Source organism: Zalophus californianus, chromosome 8 (genome assembly GCF_009762305.2).
Source record: "Zalophus californianus isolate mZalCal1 chromosome 8, mZalCal1.pri.v2, whole genome shotgun sequence".
In the NCBI taxonomy this organism is placed as follows: domain Eukaryota; kingdom Metazoa; phylum Chordata; class Mammalia; order Carnivora; family Otariidae; genus Zalophus; species Zalophus californianus.
Genome location: NC_045602.1, coordinates 137,509,802 through 137,531,388, shown reverse-complemented (window position 1 = coordinate 137,531,388; position 21,587 = coordinate 137,509,802).

Below are 21,587 nucleotides of genomic sequence, written 5' to 3'. Positions count from 1 at the left end.
CCTGTGGTGTGTGTGTTGCGGGGGGCAACCAGTGGGGCCAGGGCATGGGGTGGGGGATGAGCTAAGGGGAAACATAGGTGGGGGGGCATTGTGACCGAGGCCCCAGGAGTGGCACACAAATGCCATTTGTCATGAGCCCAGCTTTGACAGGAGACCTGGGGACTAAAAGTGGAAGGCATGTGAGGTGCTTCTCACACCTCCCACAAAAATCACGTTTGCAAAGTCCTGCTGTGTGTGCGTGCCTGAGCCTGGCTGGCTGCCGCGTGCTGCAGGTGGCCTCCTCAGCAGTCTGGCCGGACTCTCAGGCGGGGCTCTGCATGCACACGGCAGCACCGTTTCTCCCGATCTGCTGCCCACGGGTAGGAGCCCACCACTCTGGCTTGCCCAGCCTAAGGTCTTCCCACTCTCCCCAGATCGCCGGAGTTGGTCTGGGAAGACAGGATGCGAGAGAAGGCCACCTGCTGTATAAAAAAGTTCCAGAACCACCTGTGGATCTGTTTCCCTTTTCTATGTTCTGTACCTTAGAAATTCATCACTCTCTTCTTCCCTTTTGGGTGACAGACAGTTATTTCGTGTACTGCTGAGAAGATAATTCAGAATTCTGTTTATTCTAATGTGGTTCAAAATGTCTGTGCCTAGCATTTGAAAACAGCTCTGGGTGTTAGGCGGCGGCAGCCAGGAAGCTTCTGGAACCTGTTTCTCACCATCTCCCAGTCTGCCAGCCGCTCTGTCAGTCTGTCTGTCATCTGTCTGCAGGAAATGCAGGCTCTCCTGGCTCAGCTATGCTGGGCAGGCCCTTGGGGCAGTTTGGAGGGAAGGAGGCAGCTGTGTGGGTGCCCCGGTGGACTGCAAGGGTGCTGTGAGCCCTGTGCTGGGCGCCAGGGCGGCATAGGAAAGGAGCCTGATCAGGGCCCTGTCCTCTTGAAGCTTTCCGTCTGACAGGGAAGCTCACCGTCACCATGGTGATGGGGCTCTGGTCCTCCGTGGTCCTTTTGCTCATCTCATCCTGGCAAGCTGCGTAGGATCTGGACCGAATGTGGCTTACAGACAAGCATCAGTGAGCAGAAACAAAGAGGTGGGAGGCAGGGAGGTGGAGAGGCAGCTGGTAGGGAGTCTGAGGTCAGAAAGCCCCAGGGGCCAGTGTGATGCATCTTCCACAGGCAGGTGCCTGGGACAGACATCAGGAGGAAGGGAACAAGTCAGGAGTGAAATCACAGAGACCTGAGGGCCAGGTCAGGTGGACAGAGCTGGGGTGCAGAGGGGAGATCTGGGAAGCACCAGTCACAAAAGACTGATGTCCACACCCGCCTCCTTGGTGCATGTTGGACACATGGGCAGGTAGGCAGCTGGACAGGTGAGCCTAGAGTCCTGTACCAAACACAAGGCTCAGTGTGGTGTGGCCCCCACCATTTGGCTTCATTTCCTGCTATTTCCCCTTACTCCGTGACTCCCAATCATGAGGACCATCTTCCAGTTCACTGAATTCTAAGCTCCCACCTGCCCCAGGGCCTTTGCTCCTGACATCCCCTCTACCCAGATCAGTGGTTCTTTCTCTCTTTCTGAGCAGTCACTACCTCCTCCAGGGAAGGATTCCCTGCCCTCTCCTCCCAAGGACTAACACAAATCCTCCTACCATTCACTCTTGCAGCCTTGAAACTTTACATAAAATTATATAAATGTTTAAGAACTGTTACCTGTCTTCTCTATTAGATTTTAGCTCTTTGAAGACAGGCAGGGACCACATCTCATTTTGCTCAATATGCAATCTACGTAACAGGGGTGAAACTAACACTTCCGAGTGTATACGCAAATGCAAACTCTAAGAGAATGCCGTGACAACCCAGCCCGCGGAGGGTGGGGTCACCGCCCTGCAGCGGGTGTCTTTCCTCCAGACCCTGGTGGTGTGGCTGGGAGAGGGCAAACGGCCTTCAATCACCCAACAAAAATCACCACCATCCCATTGTCAGGAATTCAGGCCTCCGCTGAGCTCTTCTTCCCATCACTTGGACCAGAACCACCCCACTGAATTTGGAAAAACTAAGTCAAACAGTTTGGCATTTGATCCATAAACCATCAGGTAATGCAAATATTTGGACTGAACTTGTCTTGTAAACAGCTTTCAATGTGAAAACCCAATGTCAAAATACAGAGACCGTGGGCTCCCCCTGGCTCCGTGGGCACACACTTCATTATCACATTCTGGGAACATTTCCCCCGGTGCCGGGGGCTGGGACCCTGGAGTCACAGCCACAAAGCACCACTGTCCCTCCACGCCTGATGCCTTTATTCTGCCCACTCTCACCCAACCACACAAGGGGCAGCCCTGAGAAAGAGCTCCTTAGCCAGTGTCCATCCCATTCCCTGCAAGGGATTCTAGGATTGATTCCGACTGCGCATCAAGAACCAAATTAACCTGGTCCAGGTCTGCTGTAAGCCTGGAGTCACCTGCCTTCTCCCAAGTTCAAGCCAAATGAGCTCCACCGCGCTGCCAAAGCCTGCCGAGTATTTGTCCTGGACCCAGGCCTGGTACGCAGACACCGACTGTTAAATATCAATGCATCTCTAAAGTGCTAGTGACTGAGAGCCATGAAGTACCCAGAACAAGAAATACTTGTGTGGAGGATGCTCCAGCCAGGGCCTGCCAAGTCACTTCTGAGAAACATGCCACCTGGAGGCAACGAGGAGAGGCGAGGGCCTGGAAACAATGGTCCTGGCCCCTCCAGGGCCCCCACTCAGCTCAGGAGAGCAGCCCAGCGCACTTGGCTGTACCGGGAGCCAGCGCTGGGAGGGATGCCAATGGGTCAAATACAGAATGCCCTCGATGGCCAGAAAGCATCAATTTCTGCAAAAAAATTGGGGGTGCCATTGTCCAGAGAAGAGGGATGGGTGCTGGGAGGTGTTGAAGCCGACGCCCACTGTGGAAAACCTGCCAAACCAATTCTTCTTGTCAAAGTTCTGTCAAAACTCTGGTTTTCCGGCAATTCTCAACAGGATCTTGATACAGGATTATAGAATAATATTGAAGCAACAATTTCATATCTTTCATATTTCTCCTTTTTCAAATTTAATTAAAGTTTCAGAAAAGACAAGTCTCTCTTTTTTTGGGGAGGGGGGCAGGGGCTTTCCCAGAAGAAATCTAGGAAGGTCCACCTGGACTCAGGTGGCAGGGACACGTCCAAGACTGGAAGCTCAGGTGCTGTCAACAGTCACACTCGGCTGCATAAAAATTGAGAAATTCTACATGGCAGAATCCTTTACACACATGTCAACAGATAAATGGAGGATTTGTAAAAAATAAATACAGATCTTCCTGGAAGCATGATGGGGTTACATCCCGATAAAGCCATCCTAACTTGAAAACATCTTAAGTTGAAGAGGCGTTGATACACCTAAGCTACCACACATCACAGCCTAGCTTGGCCTGCCATAAATGCACTCGGAACACTCCCGTTAGCCTATAGCTGCGCAGAATCCTTCAGCCCAAAGTCTGTTTGGTCACCAAGCATTGACTGTGTCATGTAATGTACCAGATACTGTCCTAAAGTGGTTGGCAGAAGGGATGTCTGGGGACAGGGTGGCTGTCCATGTACGGGCTGTTTACCCTCGTGGTCACATGGCTGGCAGGGAGCCACGGCTGCCCAGCGTCACGGGACAGGAGCCGACCACAGATCGCTAACCCAGGAAGAGAGCCAGATGCAAAATGCCAAGGATGGTTTCTGCTGAGTGCGTACTGCTTTCAGGCCATGGTAGAGGCGAGAAACGGTTAAGTCAAACCATCGTTAGTCGGGGGGCCGCCTGCATTTGCAACACAGATGATAAGGAATGGGTTAATAGCTTTAACATATGCAGACCTCTTACAAAAATGACAAGAAGAAGCAACCCAACTGCTTGTAAATGACCAAAAGGATGTGAACCGGTCATTCTCAAGAGTATATCCAAAGGATCAACAAACATGAAAAAAATTCTCAAACTCACTCCTCATCAGGAAATGCAAATTCAAGTTCTAGTGAGTGGTCGCTTTCCCCTCATCAAACTATCAATGATTTCACAGAGTCCAGTGCAGCATTGCTGGTGTGGATTCAGGGAAAAGAGCTCCCAGGGTGCGGCAATGGCTGGTAGGAGGGCCGGTGCACCCCAGCCCCAGCCAGACCCCTGCGGCTCTTCGCTCCAGGAGACGGATGTAAACCGATGTCTGCCCTTCCCCCTCATGTCCATCAACACCGACTGCGCATCTTTGGACCCTGCTCATCCGGGAAATTCTCTCCTGGCATATTTCAGGTACTCATGCACATCTGTCGAATGACTTCTCATGCTTTGGATTTGCCAGGACACAACTGCAGGAGCTGTCCCCACCACATAGAATGTTAGTGGCTATAAACTGCTCCGTGATACCCAGGAAGGGTCCCTAAGAAAGCCATCCCCACTTACCCCTGATGCCACCATACTCACCATCTTGTAAGGGGGCCACCCAGTAGCACTGGATGGTTGCTCATGGTTCCCTGAGTTAAGGTACCTGAGAGTCCAAAGATGGGTCCTCCTAGGTCCTCCTGGGCACGCTTACCTCCCTGCCAACTGGTCCAGCAGGACACGAGAAGACAAAAGACATGCGGTGAGCTCCGTGCTCCCTGTATCATCCACTTTGTCCCCCTGGCTGTTCTCCGTCCACTTGAAATACATTTATTTCAATCCCCAAGCTGCTAACCCTGCTCTTCCTCACGAACCTTGGTGTCTCCTCCTCACCGCAGAACTTCTCAAAGACACAGCACATGCTACCGTCTCATTTCTTTCTGTTCATACGTCTACCACTCTTTCCACCCTGGCTTCCTCTCAGTAAACTCAGCCAGACCCCCTGGACGGCTGCCAGCATGTCCCTGTGGCCACAGCCAACGCGGCCCTCCATCAGCTTCTGTGGCCTTCAAAGCATTGATCTAAGAGTAGGTGTTCTTCCTCCCACGTCACATATGGAACTCGGTGGGTACCAGATATGTGTCTGTGGGTTGAATGAATGATTAGACAAAGCAATAAATGCAGAGATAGGAGTGAGCAGAAAACCCCCCAAGTAAGGCCTGGGCTAAAATTCCTCCATTTAAGATAGAACAGAGGGGAATATTTGGAGTCTCTCTTTTCTTTAAATTAACATTTAAAAAAATACCTTTACATTTCTCCCCATTGTTCCCTTAAAAGAGGGAAAAGGGGACAACTGTGAGCTTAGCTTTACAGAAAGTAAATCCATCCCGGTTACAGAACACTACAGATTTCACAATTAAATCCATAGTATGTTTGCTCTGGCTAAACATTACTTGAAGGAAATCTGCTACAGGGAAATCCAGAAAGACTGAGATGTTGATTACTTCACAGCCCAACAGGATCCATGGATGTCTCCTCCTACAGACGCCACGAGCCAGACGTGTGACCTAGCCTGACCAAGACATGCACTCAACACGTGGCCATCCATCAGCCACGAAAGAAACATTTATGTGGGGCTTACGACGTGCCCAGAACTGGGAACCAGACAATGAGCTCTCCTGCCTAGACCCAATGGCCAGAACCACACAACAGGCAATATAATGAAGTAAAATGTAGGATTAGATGGTGGTAACAGCCAAAAGGAAGAGTCAGCAAAGAAGGGGGTGGGGTGGGAATACAACTGGAGACCAGGGGGCCCAGGAAAGCCCTCACTGGGAGGATGACACTGAACGTGGAGGAGGAGAGGAAGGAGGGCAGATCGGAAGCCTCAGCACAGCTGGTGATGGGCCCGAGCTCTTGTCTTACTCTGCCAGGTATGGAGATGCTGTACCTGGTATGTTGGTGGCACCCGGGCTTTGGTCCCCACCAGTTTAATCACCCCTGTCTCCTTCCATGTCACACTGTACTGATGACTGAGGCATCTCTGTGTGGCTCTCCAGTTTCCATGGGAACTGGAACCGCACCCGAAGCTCAGCTACTGCGTGGGTCTCTGTCCACCTGCCCGATGCTTGTCAACTCCTTCCTCTGGGTGATGGATCCCTCCTCCCAATATTCCACTCCCCACCTCAGACCTGAGATCAAAAGACTGACCTCAAGGGATCGTGACACAGGCCCTTTGACTTTGGTCTCTATTGCTTCCAGAACCTTCTCAGATGAGAGCCAGGCCCCCTTGGCCATGTCCACTTAGACCCTTTCCTCTCTGCCGCTCGGTTCTGAACATGGGGCTTAGAGGCAGTGGGTCCCATTCCCATCTTCCCACACACACAGCCCTATAATGGGGAGGAAAGCGACCTCGAATGCCCTACCCCCGATCTCCCTGTAATCATGCACGCTTTCCTTACACATACGCACACCCAGTCGTCACAACCACGGCCTGGAAGTAAGCACCACTGTCATCTCTGCTTCCAGATGGGACGGGGCGGGTGAGGCGGCCTGCACCAGTGTGCAGGGGTGGGAAGAGTGGATGCAGACAGCCTGCACTCTAGGCCTGCACTCTTAGCCACCATGCCACGTGGCCACTGGAGGCAGGAATGAGGGCTGAGTGCCCCTCCCGGGTGGCACAGTGCCTGGAATATAGGAGCCACACTAGCAACAGGCGTTGAGCAGAGGAAGGGAGGCAGGACAAAGAGCGGGAGGCCTGTCAATCTTCCTGCTCAGAACCAAAGGCACAGCCACCCCAGAGGACCCCAGACGACCAGGACAGATGCTCACAGGTCTGCCACTACCTCAGTCAGGTGCACAACTCAGCACATAACTTATCCCCAGGTCGTAAAAGTTGGGGGTCATCTCCTTCTATGTTTGAATGTCATGTATAAAATTTGCACGCATAATAACCCCTGCCAGATGCTCACAGGTGATGGACTTACAGCGCGTATCTTTCTGAAGAGTGCAGCCGGTCACTTCCCCAGGTCCTGGGAAGAAATTCCTCCAACCGCCAGAGCAGGCACTCCAGTCATCCTTGTATATCCTTTGCCACCGAGAAATTTAAAAGGAACCCAGAGCTGTGGAGAGCCTCTGGGAAACTGACTCCTGGTTTGGGTCCTAACCTTTGCAGGTGTCACACATTAATGGGGCAGCCACCCCCCCAGGCTGGGGAGCTCTGCCCGGTGGAAAAGGTCACCCCGTGTCCCTTCCTGACTCTCCCCAGGACACGTGAACAAGGAGAACGCTTCTGAAGGTTGGTGCTTTTCCCAGGGAGATCCGCCCACACAGAGGCCTGCCTGCACTTTGTGTTAGAGAGCCAACCCAAAGATGGGGAAAGATACCCGCCTGGGCCCCAGGGGTGGGCTGCTTTAGCAGTCCCCGACTGAGAGCGCTCTGAGACAGCCCTGCCTGTGCGCTGGAGGCCAAGGGCCAGGAGCCCTCAGACAGAACTGCCCCCTCCTCTCCCAGATGCTCGGAACACAAGGTTCGCGAGTGTGAGACCTGAGGTCCAGGACGCCTGCTTCAGATCCTGGCTCCACCACCTCGTGGTCGGACACATTATTTGACCTCACTGAGTCTCAATTTCCCCGTCTCTAAACTGGGAACAATAACATCTATTCCAGAGTAAAACCAAACAAGGAGATAAGAGCGTGGCCTGGCCACTGCTCTATCGGCATCACCCGAGTCGACGAACACGGCTGTGGGCTTTGTTCCTTTACGGCTGGTTCTCATTCTCTGGATAAGGAAGAAAGTCCCTGTGTCATGGTGTTTGTATCTTTGACATCTCACACATACTCATTTATCTTTTCAATAAAGAAAACAGATCTGAGCTCTGATCCCTTGTTAATTAATGATCTTTAGCTAAAATGTATTCACTTTTTACTGTATTCATTCCATTATCCTCTATTACTATAAGTGATATTAGTTTTCCATCTATGATACTGATTCCATTTAAAATAAACTCTTTTCAGTTTACAAGTCACCCAAGGAAACTTCAATGCATATTACTAAGTGAAAGAAGCCAGTCTGATTCCGATATAGACTTGGCCAAACTGGGGAGACAGTACAGAGAGCAGTGGTTGCCAGGGGTTTGTGAGGGGGAGGACCAGGGGGAGCACAGAGGACCTGCAGGGGCACGAAACCACTGTGGTGTGTGGTAGGGTGCTGGTGGACCGTGCCCGCTGCACATCCGTCCAGACCCGCAGAACGCACAGCCCCAGGAGTGAACCCTGGGGACCGTGGGCTCTGGGTGATGATGACTCATCCATGTGGGTTCGTGGACTGTAACAAATCCTCTGTGGGCTCGCTGATCATGAGGGAGGCAGTGTGTGAGGGGGGCAGGCGGTCTATGCCAAAGTCTCTGTATCTCCCTCTCAACTTTGCTGTGAACCAAAAACTGCTCTAAAAAATAGTCTATTTTTTTTAAAGGCACCTAAGAGGAGACAGTAAGTAAATAATAAAAAGTGGAAAACCGTGAATGTGGAGAGTGGTTCAGGCAGGTGTGGCCAGAACCGTGGGGGAAGGAAGGAAAAGCCTGAAGTTGGGGAAACACTGCCGTTGGCGACCCATCTGGGCAGCGTCAGGCACGCGGGACCCAGTGTGGCTTGTGTGCGTGTGGAGCACGGGAGGGCAGAGGGAGAGGAGGCCCTGGAACCAGAAGCAGGACAAGACATGGGGGGGGGTGCTGGACTGTGCAGCACCCTGGCAGCTTCCCGCAGGGTCTCCCAGCGCCATACCGACTATGCACGTACAAAGTCCCCTAATGGGCCCCTCGAAGGTTCTGGACGCAGCATGGCCGGAGGCCAGGCAGGGATGGTGGGTACAGGCACCTCCTGCCACCTGGCTGTGTCCATTTCCCCGAGGGCAGCAGTCAGAAAGATGCTGGGTTTCCACTCAGTGGCCATCAGCCTCCAGGAACTGTCTGGGGTGCTGAGAGGCAGGGGGACGGTGGCCTCATAAGCCAGATCAGGGATTTCCTCTTCCTGGATTACAGCCAAGGGAGGGGCTTCCTACAGGCACTACGTCCAATGGTGGCTCCTCGGTCCTGACCTCCTGAGGCCCCCCATGCCATGGAGGTCAGTGCTGGTTTGGCCAGCCTGCTGTGCCATGCTTGGGGAGGTGTCCCCCAGCCCAGCCGGAGCCCCCTCCAGGTCTTCCAATAACAACCACCTGTGAGAGCATCTGAGGTCCCCGCCCTAAGCCCCCTCCCGCCTCACCCAGCAGAGGGCCTCTGTCCAGTCATTGACTCCTGAGGGGTGCAGCCTACCCCTTGGCCTAGTGCAAGGCAGGCAGAAGCAAAGAGGGCATTGTCACATGATGTGATCTGTTCAGGACAAGGAGTGCTCAATCACTCAGGACATCTGACCTGTCCTTCTTCTGCCCCTCGGGAACTCCTGGGTAGATTCTTTTAACCTTCCCAGAGATGTCCTCCAGGGAAACGCAGGCCCATCCAAGCCACCAGGAGCCTTGGCCTTGCCCGCATGCTTGTTCAGGTAAAACGGTGCCATCTGTGCTCTCCCACCAGCCCTGAGGCTGGAGCCTGAGCCTACAGGGCACTGGGGGAACGCCGGACCTCCCCCTTCAATCACTGCTCTTAACTCTGCACTCCCCCAAGAAGCCACGAGGCCCCTTCCATAGATTAAAAGGCAAAATGGTGTTTCACAAAGAAAAGACATGGATAAGCACAGTTTCCATACGAGAGGGGGGGGGGGGGGAAGAGAGAGAGAGATGAGCCTGGATTACAAAGGGTCAACAGGAATTTAATTTTTTTGAGCACTATCAGGATAACCCTGGCTCACCCTGGCTCTCCCATCTCTGCTTCACTCTGATTAACTTTTCCAGGACAAATATATGGAAATGGCCCACCCCAGGCCCTGCGCAGCCAATTCATTCTCCTGTGGCGACTGGTGCTGCCTTTGCCTGGTCAGAAGCACAGTGGCGCCCCCCCCCCCCCCCGAGATGGGGGTCTCTGCCGCTACCGCAGATGCACTTGTCAAGCAGCTAGATGTTATTTATTTCAACCCCCATGTGTTTCTTACTGCAGTTTGTACCCGGAATGAATGCCTGACTGTCCTTATGGGTGGGGAACTCAATACAAAGTCAATTACTGAAAAGAAAGAAAATGAGCCCTGAGACTCTTCAGGCCATTTCTTCCAAAACGCATTTCAAGTGGAGGCAAGCAGGGGGCGGAGGGTCGGGTGGGCACCAGTAGGGCCTCTAATCCAGAACACCTCCCCACCCTCTCCCCCCCCATCCGCTTCACCAGGTCTCCCCAGAGACCCGCGCAGGGTGGACGGGACAGCAAGAACCCATTGCTGGCTGCTTCTCACACCCCCACCATGAAGACCCTGTAACTCTGTATTGTGTTGTGTTGTACTGGTCTGTTTGCTGCTCCTCTATTCACACTCTGGGAACTGCAGGGCAAAGAAATTCAGCTATTAGTTTTCAATATAATTGAACTTGGTTATGGTGTGTGTAATACCCTCCTCCCCAGCTCTGGGAGGTTTATCTTGAGCCTACCACTGTCTGGTGGAGAGACTGGGAGCTACGTAAATACATTTTCTCCCCCCGAGTAGCAGTGTACTTTTGAGGGCTTAATAACAGATACAAAAGGCTGGACAATCTAGGAATGAAGGCAGCCAGGGATTGGCTCTGCCTTCCTTCCAATTTCTCTGGATAATGTGATGGCTTTAAATAATGCTGGGAAATCTGCATTACTAAAGTTGTCATTTTAAGCCACCTTCTTCATCGGGTGGCAAGCAATTATCTCACCAAAATGGATTTAATTGTTGTTCATATTTGTCACATAAAAGCAGAGCTGTGCAAATATCAGGGCTGAAGGACTGCCTTGTATTTTTGTTGCTCTGAATGGATCTCCCTGACACTTTAATGCCTCCTAACGTAAATCTCCGATGCCCCACGTAAACACACAACAGAGATGTGGTGTGCAGGGCACATGGCTGCACAAGAGGGATCGTCCAGGAGCCCGGGGCTGGGAAATTCTCAGTACACTTGGGGGACTCAGCTGGCTCACCACCCCCCATGGCTCGCCCAGTGCCTAGCATATAATAGTTGCTCAGTTAATGTGTGTGGATGAATGAAACAATCAACAATCGATCACCCAGACCCCTGGCTTCATTTTAGATGAGGGCCTTAAATGTCACACTTGAGTCTGACTGGACCAAACACGGAGGAAACGGATGTGGTCTGCAGTGCATCATCTGACATTGTGAGCTCTCTTGTGTGACAAAACACCAAGCTTCGTCTCGGGCCATGGTCTTCATGGCAAAGCTGACATCTGCCAGTTACAGACCCCCTCCTGGGATTTTTGATGAGTTTTCCAGACTCTACGCTCTTTAAGAGCAGGGAGTCTTTGCACCGACTGTCCCTCACCCCCAGCACTCTCAGGGGCTAAGCACTAGGGCTATGGGCACAAAATAACCATCAGGAGGGGTCCTACCTGGGTTTTGGGTTTGTCCAGCCCCTCTATGTACTTTTGATGCATCATTTTTCCTATACCAGAATGAACTCATTGACATTTCATCCATCTGCCTTGCTATTCTGCCTCCCCTACATACACCCCTCTTTTGAATATTTATTTTAGAGAGAGAGAGAGAGAGAGATGGAGAGAGAGCAAGAAGGGGGAGGGACAGAGGGGGAGGGGGAGAGAGAGAATCTTAAGTGAGCTCCACACCCAGTGCAGAGCCTAATGCAGGGCTCAATCCCACAACCCTGAGATCACGATCTGAGCCAAAATCAAGAGTCAGACGCTTAACTCACTGAACCACCCAGGCGCCCCAAGGCACTCCTCCTTCATGTCCACCGCAGCCCTGCCCTAGAGAGCCTGCCCCAGCGGCAATAACGTGAGGCGAGTAAGTGCATGCTCTGGCATCAGAGGGATAAGGTCAGAATTCTGAGCTCCCGCTCTGGCCGTGTGGCCTGTGCCCTTTGTGCCCTCTCCCCTTCACCACCCCTAGCTCTCGATGTCTCCAGTGGCAAGAGCCTGCAGCACAGCACGGCATCCAGGCCCTCCACTCATATGTCTGCATGACCAGCTGAGTGAGAAAAGAGCCATCGGAGGGTCAGAAGCAGAGAGCCATGAGGGGGCTCCCCCTGGCTGCTGCGTAGACACTGAAGTAGGGTTGGGGATGGGCGGGGAGCAGGACTTCAGAAGCCAGGGCCAAGTCCCCAGGGCGGTCACCACATATCAGCTGGAAGCAAGACAGGCTGGAGTCTGGAACTAGACTGAAGGCAGAGCTGAAAGGCACAGTGATGGCTCCGTGTGAGGTGGACGGAGGAGCTGGGATGATGCAGTTTTGGCTGGAGCTCCTGGGAGGGTTTAAATCTGCTGACATGGGGAAGCCTTCAGGAGAGAAAGTTCTGGAGGTGGGAGCTGAGCTCACTCCAGACAAGTTTCAGATGGCTTGGACATCCACGTGGAGATGGGAGTGCAGAGGGACCAGAGGTGCCCCACCCGATATTTGGGCACGCCTGGCCATCTGGGAGGCCCTGCAGCTCCTTGCCCCGAACCCAGCTGCTCTCACAAAGGCGCAGCAAAGTCATCCAAAGGAGGGGAAACAAGCAACTTTAAAATGCATCCCTTCATCTGGTTCCACATCTCTAAATTAAATTTCAGTGACTTGCTAGGAAAATGTGTTCCTTTATGTGTTTCCATAAATCGCTCATTTCAATGCTATATGTTTCTTTTTTATTATAGAAGGAGCTAAAAAAAAGTTAAATAATCTACATGAGCAATATTTTACCTTTTAAAAGGTACTGCCTTCTAACTAGACACTGAGTGCAACAAGCTTGGCAAGCAAAGCATCCCCACACTTGGGTGCGAGCATGCAGGGGGCCGCTCCAAAAGACATGGCATTTTCACCTGGAGGGGCCAGCTGACAGCTCTCCCGGGGTCACTAAGGAGACCTGGCAGGTGGGTAACTGCTGCTTACACCTCAGTTTCTGTCTACACTTCCTTGTTCTCTCTCAGGAAGTGAGGTCCCACGTTTTCAGGACTCTTCTGTATAAGCTGGCTGAAAGGAAAGTGGGGCGGGGAGTCACTCAGGAACACGGAGAGAAACGCACACGCCCATGCGTGTGTGTGAAATAAATAAGCACTCTGCCGGATACTTCCTCCACTGAACAGTAACAACAACACTGGAGGGTCTCCTCCATAGAAGGTGCCAGGCCCCGCTGAGAGTTGCACACGCCACCCCGTGGGTGCCGTCTCTCGGCCTCTCCGATCTGCGGGTGAAGGCCTGGCCCCGGGAGACACCTGGGTCCCTGTGAGCTTCCGCGGGGCATGCGGTGCTCTGGTCACAGCGCCTCCCGCAGACTATCGCCCAGCTCAGCAGGGATCAAACAGGATCAAAAACGTCCTGCGAAGTTTTTGGCACCAGTGAGCGCTCCAGGAATACTGTCTGTTCTTATGATATTAATAATTCCTGTTTCAAGAATTAACAGGGATACATGCCTTAAAAGTCTCACGTGAAACTCTGGGACATATGTTCACATATGCATTTGCCCACCTCTGAGAAAACCCGTCCCCCTCTGCCCTCTGGCTTCTGGGCGCACACCTTCCACGCCCATGCCACCGTGTCCCGTCCACGGAGCCTGCCGTGAGGACACAGAGGTGATCGGAAGCAGCCGTGGGTATTGCCATCCATCAGAATTGTGACTATTTCTCTAACCCTTTATAGCAGATTCATAGAAACTTAATTTGAAAGAAAAATTTTAGTACCTTGCTTTTTTTGAGCCTTTCTAAAAATGCAACTGTTTTTATAGAAACAACCGCCTTCTTCCTGTTTGCACTGAAATGTCATTGTTTTATGTAATATTTAGTTACATGATATAATTACACTAGCTGGTACAACTGGCATAAACAGATTTGGGAACAAATATAACCACTCTTCGCAAGCATACAACACCAGAGCCTGAGACGCGCTCGAGACTCCAGGGCTCCAAAGTGAGGTGAGCCAGCAGCCAGCAGACCACCGGGCAGGGGCCTACAAATCGGTAAGTGGAGGCAAACCCAGAGGGATGGCTTGTCCGCAGCCGGTGCTCCCCGCCAGGCCACAGCATTCACCGAGCACAGCACCTGGCACAAAGTGGGCCCACGATCACCAGAAGTCGGGAGAACATGGAAGGGCATGAGTGCATGTGGGCCAACCAGGGGATCGAGAAGGTGAGGCCCGAGGTCAGGGTGAGAGGGCTATTGTGCAGGGCTCAGGATCAGACCCGTCTGAGAGCACCAGCAACAGGTCAGGAGCCCCGAGCCCTTCAGTCCTGGTCCTCCGGCTGCTGAACACCCTGGTCAGTTCCCTGAATTCATCCAGTGGGGAAAGAGGAAGGCTCCGCTGGGGTTCAAATAGCCCTGGAGAATGCTTCCTACAATACTGGCCTCTGAGCAGCTCTGACAAAGGCCTTGGACGGCAGTGTGCTCATCACATGCCGTGATCCTCCCGGGCTCCGCCTGCCACTCTGATGAGAGCAGGTGACTGTCGGCGCCAAGATCGGGCACTGCAGCAGCACACTGGCCAAGGGCAGGGCAGCCGAGCCTCTCAGGAGGGAAAACAAGCTCAACCCTCAAAACACCTGCTCCAGAGAGACCCACGATGCAGATGCCAAGAGACAAGTTCAGCCCAAGCTGATGGGGGCCGAGGCAGGGAGCCCCCACTCAGCAGGCCAGACAGGGGTGTCCCCGGCCCTTTCTAGCCCTCCCTGTGATGCCGGCTCTCCTTTTCCTCTGTTCAGTTTTAACCAAAGGGCCAGAGAACTTCCTAAGCCCTCCCCCAGGAAACAGGAATTATTAATATCATAAGAACAGACAGTATTCCTTGAGCGCTCACTGGTGCCAAGCATTGCGCTAAGTGCTTTGACAGAATGATCACTGCGAGGTTGAGTAGCGCGCCCCCCATTCCAGCCACATCCTGGAACCTGTAAATGTTACCTCATCTGGAAAAGGGTCTTTGCAGATGGAGTTAATATTAAGGGTCTTGAGATGAGCTCATCCTAGATTACTACAGTGGTGTCCTTATAAAAGACAGAAGACGACATACGGTGGAGGTGATGTGAAGAGCAAGCAGAGGTCAGAGTGACACAAGACAGGGACAACAGCTGGAGCCACTAGAAGCAGGAAGTTAGGAAGGAGGCTCCTCTAGAGGCTCCGGAGGGAGCAGAGCCCCACTGACACCTGGTTTTGGACGTCTGGCCTCCAGAAATTGCAAGAGAGTGAGCTTCTGCTATTTGAAGCCTTCAAATGTGGCAGCTGTTCCATCGGCCCCAGGAAGCCACTCTCCCATCTGGCTCTTTCTATGGACGTGGATAAGCAGCAGCATCTTCCAAGCCTGTTACACGTGTGTCCGCATCATGTGAGTCCCAAACACAGACACGGGGCTTTCTCCAAGTCTAATCACCAGGCAAACCTGGGTGTCTCGCAGGAGGAGAACCAAGTATGAGATTGGGCTGCTGGAACGGAATGCCACAGACTGGGGGCTGTTCCGTGCCGCAGACTGATTTCTTCCAGGTCTGGAGTCTGGGAGTCCGACATCCTGGTGCCAGCAGACCTGCTATGTGGTGGGAGCCTCCCCCTGGTTCTCTGTGGCTGTCTTTCCGTGCAGTCCCCATGTGGTGGAGGGGAAGGAGCTCTGGGCTCTCTGACTGGGGCACTGACCTCATTCGTGAGGCTCCACCCTCCTGACCTAAGCTCCTCCCACAGGGCCCCACCTCCCAACACCGTCCCACCTGGGATTGGGTTTCATTTGAATGGTTGGGGGACACAAACAGTCCAGGGTAGTATCTTAAAAGGATGAAAATTTTAAATTGTGTTTATAATGAAGTAAATAGGATGTGTGAACAATTCACAGCTGCTGACGTGGCACCCGCTTTGCCCCGTGCACTCAGTGGACGGAGAGCATCTGTGCAGTTTCGCCTTTAGCTTCCTGATAGCAGGTGCTGGCCACCGTCTTGTTCTCCATGCAGACTGGGAAGAGCTTATTAAAGGCAGGGATACAGACCCGGATTCAGAACCTGCCTCCCTCACTTTCCAGCCATGTGATTCAGGACAAGCTCCTTAGCATCTCAGCCCTAGCCCCTCGCCTGTGACAGGGCGATTACAGGACTGACGTCGGGGCCAGGCCAGAGTGCGGGGTCACAGTTACTGCCATGTCACCGTGCTCACTCTGCCACAAGCCCCTCACAACAGACACAGAAACCAAGGGATTAATGCTCCCTCCACCCTGGATTCTGCCGAGAGCTGTTCCACAGAAACCTGCTTTCCAGCCCCGGCGTGGGCACTCAGGACAGAAGTTCATTACCTTGGGTGGCACAGCGATCACATTTCATCATTTGTATCCTCATTAATTGCTGGTTTTACGCATCATAATTAAATAATTAATCGCACCATCCCTATGAGCGTGACCAATAAGCCTAAGAAATGGACAATGTTATGCCCTTGAAAGGTTGGCCTGGGACTCCACACATGCCACCCCAAACAGGAGGCCTCTGAGCCCCAAATGCTCTCCTGCGAAGTGCTGGCCCCCCGTTCTAGTCAGGCGGTGAGGCTGCTTTTCCCGGCCACCGCCAGCTCACCCGCACTGTGGACATTCATCCCGGATGGGGTGGCATGCAGGAAAGGAGCTTATGGCTCAAAAGAAACTGGCTGAAGAGTAAGCTCTTCCAACCTCAAAGACACAGCTGACATCAGAAAAGTTCTTTTGCCATTTCTAGAGCATCGCCATTTACAGTCAACACGGATGGCTTCACCTGACTTCGCCCTTCCTCTCAAACTTGCAGCTTTACAGAACGCAAGCTCAGGCCCAAACCTCTCCTTCCCCGTGGAGCCTCAGCAGGAGGGGACCCGTGTGTGGGATTTCTAAGTGCAAGCAGGTGGGAGCTGGAGGAAGGCCTCCTTTCCATGCAAGAGAGAGGAGGTGATTGGACGTCTCCACTCCAGAGCCAGTCTGCGGATGCGTGACGGAACGAAAGTCACCTCATTGTCTCCCTCCTATGCCCACACTCCCTCGGTGATTTCTTGTTGCGCTCCAGGTAAAAACCAGAATCCCGGCCACAGCTTACCAGCTCCTGCATGGCTGCCCTCCCCAACTCTGGAGCCATGTGTCTGCACACACTCCCTCTCCTTCTAGGCGCTACTCCAGGAAGACCCTTGCTACCTCAGGACCTCTGCATATGCCAAGCCCCCTTCCTGGAATACTCTCTCCTACCAACTACCCATCCCCACATCACCTGCTTATCATCTGTGTTACGTCATATAAAATGTCACTTCCTTAGGGGAAATCTTCCCTTACCACCCGCCACCCCCATCCAAACCAGGCCAGGCCTACCTAGTCATGCTCCCACAAAGCACAGTGCCCCCCCCCACACACACACCTGCACATACACAGGAGCTATCCTCATAGACTGGCTTGACTATTGCACTTGTTTCTGCCCCATACACGGCTCTGTATCCAATTTTGCTGCTCATCGTTATATATCCTAGCATCCAGCAAGGTGCCTGGCACATAGGAGACAGCCCCCAGCTCCTTATGAATCAACAAACAAACAAGATCTCCATGGAGTCCACACAATTACTGGCTACTGACTCAGCTAGGACAAACTTGGGTTGCATTAGAAAATTCTAGCAACTACGTTAATAGAAGCAATTTCATAAACATAACCGAGGTGTTTTAAAACCAGGCAGCAGCGTGGCCTTGGGTCCTAGGCGCTAAACTTCACAGAGGAGTGTCCATCCACTGGTGGTCACTTTCAAACAACTGAAATGTTAAAGAGACTCAAAGCCAGGCCGGAGGAGGGAGGCTGGAAGGACACAGCAGGTACTGAAGCTGGTTACTGCAGGAACGTGAGCACCGCCTCTGGCCGCCTAAGGGTCTATCCTCTGGGGCAGGGCAGGCCTTTGTCGAGTGGTTCCAAATGGGGAGCCTAGACTGTGGTGGAAGGTTGCAACAGAAGGATGGACGACACAGTCCAGAGGTTGGAACTCTAACACACATCGCCTGTGATATGTGGAGCACCTTAGCCCCACTGAGCCTCATTTCCACATCTGTGAAATGGGGTGATGGTGTTTTCCATCTCATAAATTATTATGAAGATAAAATTAGAAATGATGCTGTCTCATTCCATACGGGCTGCTATAACAAAAAATACCATAGACTGGATAGCTTATAAACAACAGAAATTTATCTCTCATGGTTCTGGAAGCCAGGAAGTCCAGACCACAGCACCAACGTCCTCAGTGCTTAGTGAAGGCTTCCTGGTTAATAGAAAGCTGTTTCTTGCTATGTCCTCACATGGTGGAGGGGGTGAAGGAGCTCTCTGAGGTCTCTTTTATAAGGAAGGCACTGAACCCACTCATGAGGGCCCCACCTTTATGACCAATCACCTCCCAAAGGATCACCTTCTAATAGCGTCCCACTGGGAATTAGGGTTCAACATATGAACATGGAGGATACACACATGCAGACCATAGCAGATGTACATAGAACTGCTCTGCAAAGCTCCTTGTACAGAGAGGGCTCACGGCCATGGTCTTACCATCATTTGCCTCAGAGTAGGGACCTCGGCTGCTTTGGAGACCTAGGACTGGCCCTTGCTTATTCAAGATCAAGGAGGCAGCAGAAATAGTGGGATAACACCCAGCGCTGGGCTTTGGGACAAACAGGTGGAAAAGCCCAACACCCATCAATCACCAAACCTCTGGGTACTTTCTCTTTGCTCATTAGTTTTTGGACTTTTCATAACTATTGAATCAAGCTCAGTCAATAGTTGGGATATTTATCTTAAAACAGCCAGAAAGAGGAGGCGTTGGGTCTGCATCATATTCTTAGGCCTTTGCACAGATTGTGGGGTCCCTGGTCTTGAGCCACTGTCGTGCTGTCCCCACTTTTCCTCTGTGGATTTGCTTCTAAGTGAGAAGGTGCAAGCTTCAGGGATCCTACTCTCAGTGAAATGTTCACAAGTGTGCTCCTTGCTCTTAGCTTGGGGGCAAGGCTTATTCACAGCCGCCTGTTGTTCTAATGCAAATACTCAAGGTCACGCTACCCCCTCTGTATTTTTGGCAAGGGTCACATTCAAACAGCTGGAAGCCTACTAATGTCTACAGTAAGGAATGAAGGTCTGTTGACAGCAAAATACATCTTTCTACAAAACAATGTCTCTGGTTCTTTTAAGGCCATTACTGAATGGAAATGTGTTTGCCGTTCATTAGGATGTCAGAGGCAAAACATGCTATAGCAATGGTTTAAAATCGTTATCTCCTTCAGAGGACACCAAGGAATTCAGACACGTGTTTGGTCAGGAGGGGCAAATGGCATGAGTACTCCTGGCTACAGTAACAACAGTAACAACAGCTCGGTGCTGTTCACTGTGCATGCAGCCCCTCGGCTGCTCCTGAGAGACGGAGGTCCAGGGAGGCGCTGTACATGCCAGCATCACCTGCTCACGGACACGACCACGGTCCACTGGCCCAGCCTGGGCTGACACATGGCCACCACTCCCAGTCTTCCACACAATCTGGTTATTTTCAGACATGGTCAGTTGCAATCGAGCAGAACACCCTACGTAAATGCTTAGTCATGGGGCTTTATGTGAAATTTTTGTTGACGATTTTTCCCTTCTCTGTGCATTTTTCAGTATTTAGCCCTTAGACAAATGTATGTCTTGTTGTTGAGAAGTTAAATGTGATTATGAATTTATGATTCCTCACAGGAACATTTGTTGAGAGGCCATGTATGCATGTGCTATGTCTAGAGGTTGGGCACAGCAGGCCAAACCCTTGTGCTTCTCCCTCACGATATTCTTGTGATCAGAGCCCAGAAACTCAGACGCAGGACAGCACAGCCAGAGAGGAGCCCCATCGGGCCCATGTGCTGACTGCAGGTCTCACCTCAGTGCCTGAGCCAGGCCCGGTCCTCCTGCAGCTCGGGAAGATGCCCGCTGGGGTAATGGGGCAGGCGGGGGGGCCCATGCTGGGCTCAATGAGCTCCCACTGTGCACCCCACCCTGGAAGGTTCTGGAGGCACAAACAACTCAATACCCAGGGTCCCTTCCACAAAGGCATCCACCCCAGCTGGGGTGGAAGATGCAGACACGCAGTGGGGACAGAAATGCACAGGGTGAGTTGGACGAAGACACAAAGGCTTGCCACATGGTGAGCCCTGTACCATGTGATCACCTCCATTCATCCCACTTTGATCTCAAAACAACGCTATAAGGGCGTTTAGTGTGCCCTTCCACAGCCGAGGATGCTGAGGCAGAGAGAAGCAGCCTGCTCGAGATAGGCCGTCCAGCTCTCAAGGGACGGAGCTGGATTCGAACCCAGGTCTGAGTCCCGGTCCTATGCAGCCCACAACACACAGCCCAGCAAAGTGGTGGACCCTCTCCACCCAGTGCCCATGCGGAGTCATGAGTATCACATCCACATGGCCCGACACATGGAGCCATCCAAAGAGACGCGGGTCCCTCCGTGTTTAGGCAAGCGTCTCAGAGGACATCGAACACAACGCCGTGCACAACGCTGACAACTCTTCCATCCACCCCGTCCTCTTTCCACTCACTCTCCCTCTGGTCCTCACCCGGTGGCCATCCTCAAAGTCCCTCATCATCTCCCTCTCGGCTTCCAATCCCAAATAATGCCACAGCTCTCCCCAAACCTGGCGCCCAGCTCCCTCGTCCACCCCTCTGACTCTAGTTGTCCAAGAGTTCGATCACGTGTTCAACCACGTGACTTCCTCAAACCCTTCTGGGTCCTTCTAGTCCACCCACCGTCCTGATTCCCACACCCAGGCTGGGGCCCGGGCAGGCAGAGGACACCCCTGGAGCCTTGGCAGAAACCGTGTCAGGGCCACAAACAGATTTCTCGTGAGGGGCTGGGCAGAAAACGGGAGACAAGCGTGGCATGCACTCTCCCTTCCTTCCTGGCCCATGCTGAGGACATCACTGGGAATGGCGTGAGAAGGGCCTGAAGGGTGCCGGTGGCCAGAGGCAGACCTGCTCCATCCGGGGGCCACGCCTGCACACCTCCCAGAGGAGGGAGTTCTGAGTTCACCTGCACAGGATGGGTGGCATTTATGTAAGAACAAAACAAGTACAAGAGGGCTAGGAAGGCAGGGGGCCGGGGCGCTGGCTGGCACTCACTGCCGCCCCTGGAATTAGCCTGGGTCGGTCCAGTGAGACGGTGTAATCATTGACCTGGGTCTGCAAACACGATGGTGAGGCCGTGCCCGCACTGCCATCAGACGCTGTTGTTGTTATCAGAAGTACCTATTACCCGATGCGAAGTAGCAAGCTCAAATTGGATGGGAAAATGAGTTTCTACTTCATAAATACATAATACAAGCACTTCCATTTTTTTTTCAAATTGACTTATCTCAGCAAATTGTGTCTCCTTTCATGTTAAAAACCTATAGGCTGGTTCTAATTTAATTATTACAAGTTTTTATTAGAATTATTGACAGAATTCATAAGCAGAATTTGAAACACTGTTTTAGTCCTGCGTGGGGTGTGGAGCCAGGGGCCACCTCTGTCACCAGACGAGACTACCAGCCCCACGCCCGGCATTACTGGAATTGTAGGTGGTGGACCACTGCGTGTAAGGCATGGGCACAAGGCTGCTGCCAATTCCAGCTGCTAAGAAATGTATCACCCCCACTGCAGCATCCAATTTCTAGGGACCCAGAAGCCTG